Source organism: Mandrillus leucophaeus, unplaced genomic scaffold, assembly GCF_000951045.1.
Source record: "Mandrillus leucophaeus isolate KB7577 unplaced genomic scaffold, Mleu.le_1.0 Scaffold49, whole genome shotgun sequence".
Taxonomy (NCBI): Eukaryota; Metazoa; Chordata; class Mammalia; order Primates; family Cercopithecidae; genus Mandrillus; species Mandrillus leucophaeus.
Window position 1 is genome coordinate 3,161,602 of NW_012105253.1, and position 5,292 is coordinate 3,166,893.

Consider the following 5,292-nt stretch of genomic DNA (forward strand, 5'->3'; position numbering starts at 1 on the left):
TTCTTACAAGACAAAGTTTCCCTGCCTTTCTTTTCTTTCTTTTTTTTTTTTTAAGAGATATTAAATGCTTTTATTTTCAATATTAAAAATCAGTATTTTAAATATTAAAATGGCGCTCATTTTAACAAAATGGCAGAAAAAAACCCCAAGGTACAATCTACAGGGAAACTCATCTTGACGCCCCCACCCCCCGCAACACACAGACCTGACTAGGCCCCAGTTGTGGGTGCTCAGCAGAGCTCCCAGTCACATCCATGTCCACACATACACACTCATGACAGGCTGGGGACTGGCCCAGGAGCAGGTACCAAAATAGTTTTAGAAACAACTGTCCGGTTCAGACGCTAGAAAAATACTCTTTCCAAAGTGAGGGGAAAGGAGAGTGTGTGTGGAGCGGGAGGTGGCACAAGGTGCTGGGCCCCACCTGTCCTCTTCCTTAGGCAGCGGGCCCCCAGGGCAGCCAAATGCCTGCAGGAGGGCTCAGTTCTGGCCCAAGTCCCAGGCCCACACTCTGGGGCTGGTGCTGCTCCAGGGCCCTCCCTGCCTTTCTTTGACCAATTTTCCTCGTTACCAGTTTCCTCTGCCTTTCTTTGACCACTTTTCTCTTGCTGCCAGTTCATTGAACATGTAATAGCATGAATTACTATTCTAGTCACCCATTTGCTCTATTATGAGCTGAGTATGAATAATTAGGCTCACTTTTTTTTATGCTGTTTTGAAATTGATATTTTGTCTCATTTAAAAATTTTAAGGCCGGGTGCAGTGGCTCACACCTGTAATCCCAGCACTTTGGGAGGCCAAGGTAGTTGGATCACTTGAGGTCGGGAGTTTGAGACCAGCCTGGCCAACATGGTGAAACCCTGTCTCTACTAAAAATACAAAAAATTAGCCGGAGGTGGTGGCAGGTGCCTGTAATCTCAGCTACTCGGGAGGCTGAGGCAGGAGAATCGCTTGAACCCAGGTGGCAGAGGTTGCAGTGAGCCGAGATCATACCATCGCACTCCAGCCTGGGCAACAAGTGCGAAACCCTGCCTCCAAAAAAAAAAAAAAAATTTAAATGATAGTCAAGGTACAAAATCTCAGGAAGGATACATTTTATACTTTGAGTTCTGTTGTACAGTATGGTGAATACAGTTAATAATAGAGTGTTTTTTTTTTTTTTTTTTGAGACGGAGTTTTGCTCTTGTTGCCCAGGCTAAAGTGCAATGGCGCAATCTCGGCTCACCGCAACCTCTGGGTTCAAGCGATTCTCCTGCGTCAGCCTCCCAAGTAGCTGGGATTACAGGCAGGCACCACCATGCCCGGCTGATTTTGTTTTTTTGTTTGTTTGTTTTTTGTTTTTTTTTTTGAGACGGAGTCTCACTGTGTCTCCCAGGCTGGAGTGCAGTGGCCAGATCTCGGCTCACTGCAAGCTCCGCCCCCCGGGTTCACGCCATTCTCCCGCCTCAGCCTCCCAAGTAGCTGGGACTACAGGCGCCCGCTACCGCCCGGCTAGTTTTTTGTATTTTTAGTAGAGACGGGGTTTCACCATGTTCGCCAGGATAGTCTCGATCTCCTGACCTTGTGATCCACCCGCCTCGGCCTCCCAAAGTGCTGGGATTACAGGCTTGAGCCACTGCGCCCGGCCGATTTTGTATTTTTTAGTAGAGATGGGGTTTCTCCATTTTGGTCAGGCTGGTCTCGAACTCCCGACCTCAGGTGACCCGCCCGCCTCGGCCTCCCAAAGTGCTGGGATTACAGGTGTGAGCCACCGTGCCTGGCCTAATAATAGAGTATTATACATTTCACAGTTGCAAAGAGTAAATTTCAAATGTTCTCATCACAAAAATATTAAGTATTTGAAGTGATGGTTATGTTAACTAGATTGATTTTGTTATTCCATATTGTACCCAACAATTATGACATCGCTCTGTGACCCATAAACTTATACAATTATAAATTGTTAATTTACAATAAAAATAATTTGTTGCAAATAATGGTTAAGATGGTAACTTTTATGTTATGTGTATTTTAGCACAATTTAAAACATTTTTTTACGGTTCACAGGAGCCAGTTTAAAGGAACTCTTGCTGGACAGCTCAAACATCAAAATAAATAATGTTTGCAATTAATTGATACATATAAAATATGTAACACGCCATGGTTTCAAGGCTCATAATCCCAGCAAGCAGGCAGATTGTTTGAGCCTAGGAGTTCCAGACCAGCCTGGGCAACATGGTGAAACCCTGTGTCTACCAAAAATACCAAAATTAGCCAGTTTCATAACCCAGTCTCAAAATAAATAAATAGATAAAAAATTTTAAATACAATTTTAAAATTAAAAATAAATAAATACAAATTTAAAAAATCTCCATGGTTTCATGATACTTAAAAAAAAAAAAAAAGAAAACCTTGTTGGTTACTATAGAAGGTTGCTAGGGCCCTTGTTTATTTTTTTGAAAACTGATAAAAGAATTTTTCTTCCTCTCACCTTCCCTGTATAAACTGATTTTGAGAGTAATCAAATAGTTCAATGAGAAAGTTCTTCTTTACAGAATTTCAGTCAAAAAACAGATAACGAATGACAGAATTAGGAACTCACTATTTTGCAACCCTAAATAAAAGAAGGCCTCTCAGCATGATGATCACGGCTGCTCCAACAGTTAAATGAAAGGTTGAAGGCGAGCTTTGCAATGGAGGGATCAGAGGGAGCCGACTGATTCTTAGCACCACCTAAGAAGCATAAAGTAACTGAACTTGAGTCTACTCAGCCTTTACATCTAATTACCAGTGTAAAGGCAATCTGAGTTACATAGGAACATGTTCAACAATCCTACATGGTATCAGCCAACCAAATTTGTAACATGGAGCATTCTACAACACAAATGACTCAGTTTCTCCAACAAATCAATGGCTTGGGAGAACAGTGGGGAAAGTATAGCCATTAAAAAAATAAGTGGGCCGGGTATGGTGCCTCATGCCTGTAATCCCAGCACTTTAGGAGGCTGAAGCAGGCAAATCACGAGGTTAGGAGTTCGAGACCAGCCTGGCCAACATGGTGAAACCTCGTCCCCACTAAAAATACAAAAAATTAGCTGGGCGTGGTGGTGGGCGCCTGTAATCCCAGCTACTCGGGAGGCTGAGGCAGGAGACTTGCTTGAACCTGGGAGGTGGAGGTTGCAGCGAGCCAAGATCACACCATTGCACCTCTGGCCTGGGCAACAGTGTGAGACTCTGTTTCGGAAAAAAAAAAAAGTGTAGGCCAGGTACAGTGGCTCACACCTATAACGCCAGCACACGGGGAGGCTGAGGCGGGGAGGATCACTTGCGGCCAGGAGTTTAAGACCACCCTGGCCAACATAGCGAGACCTCATCTCCAACTTAAAAAAAAAAGTGTAAGGGATACAATAGCTAAATGTAGTGTTGTACTTAGTTTGAATCCTAATTCTAGTAAACCATTTTGGAGACAACTGGAAAAATGTGAATAAAGACTAGGTATTAGATGATATGAAGAAATTATTTTGCTAGATACAAAGATTTCTTTTTTTTTTTTGCAGCCTGGGCAACATGGCTCTACCAAAAAAAGTAACAAAAATTAGCCAGGTGTGGTGGCACATGTCCATAGTCCCAGCTACTCCGGAGGTAGAGGTGGCAGGATCGTTTGGGCCTGGGAGGCGGAAGTTTCAGTGACCCAAGATTGTGTAACTGCACTCCAGCCTGGGCAACAGAACGAGACCCTGTCCCAAAAACAAAACAAAAAACAAAACAAATTTTTTTGATGATACAAATAACGTGTTGATTCTAGAAAAATCAGAAAATACAGAATACAGAAAGAAGAATATACAATACCCAGTTCCATCATTTGAAGATAATCATTGTTCTTATATTTAGGAGCGTTTCCTTCTAGTTATATATTTATAAACTTAGTTTTGTTTTACCTCAGTTGCACAGGATTGGGTTAGTCATACTCTCTGGCTCAAGATGACACTCTCTCACCAGTGGCCCTCTTTTATTTAACTATTTATAGTTTTTTTTAATTTTATGTTTATTTATAGTTTATTAAGGAATAAACCCCTGTGGCTCATCATCTACATGAAAACTAGAATCTGATAATAATCTAATATGGTATGATGAATCCTGATGATTATCTATGTGGCCTCCTCTCCATCTCAGCCGCTCCTCCCCAACTTGGTAACCACCATGCTGACTAGAGTTCATCATTCCCCTGCTTTCCTTCTGAGTGTATATGTTAGCTGTCTTTAACTTATAAAAGGTTACTGCTCTAAGAAATATATTGTTGCAAGAAACTGTAGTTCATTTATTCTATATAATATTCCTTTGTGGCTTTACTACAATTTATTTATCCATTCTCCTGTGAACGGATATTTGGGTTGTTTCTAGGTTTTCCTGGGAACAGTTCTGACAGGTAGTTAAATTTCATACTTCAAATTTCATCTTAAGATACACTACTTCCATGCCACATGCCACCTTTTCTTTTTATTTCCATAGGTTTTTGAGGAGCAGGTGGTGTTTAGTTACATGAGTAAGTTCTTTAGTTGTGATTTGTGAGATTTTGGTGCACCCATCTCCTGAACAGTATATACTCAATTTGTGGTCTTTTATCCCTCACCCCCTTCCCACCCTTTCCCCTTGAGTCCCCAAGGTCTATTGTGTCATTCTTATGCCTTTTGCATCCTCATAGCTTAGCCCCCACTTATGAGTGAGAACATATGACATTTGGTTTTCCATTCCTGAATTACTTCACTCAGAATAATCATCTCCAATCCTATCCAGGTTGCTCCAAATGCCATTAATTAATTCTTTTTCATGGCAGAGTAGTATTCTATGATACCACAGTTTCTTTAGCCGTCTGTTGATTGATGGGCATTTGGGTTGGTTCCACATTTTTGCAATTATGATTTGTGCTGCTATAAACATGCGTGTGCAAGTATCTTTTTCATACAATTACTTCTTTTCCTCTGGGTAGATACCCAGTAGTGGGATTGCTGGATCAAATGGTAGTTGTACTTTTAGTTCTTTAAGGGATCTCCACGGTTTTCCATAGTGGTTGGACTAGTTTACATTCTCACCAGCAGTGTAGAAGTGTTCCCTTTTTACTGCATCCACACTAACATCTATTATTTTTTGATTTTTAAATTATGGCCATTCTTGCAGGAGTGAGGTGGCATCACACTGTGGTTTTGGTTTGCATTTCCTTGATCATTAGTGATATTGAGCATTTTTTCATGTTTGTTGGCGGTTTGTATATCTTCTTTTGAGAATTGTCTATTTATGTCCTTAGCCTAGGGTTTT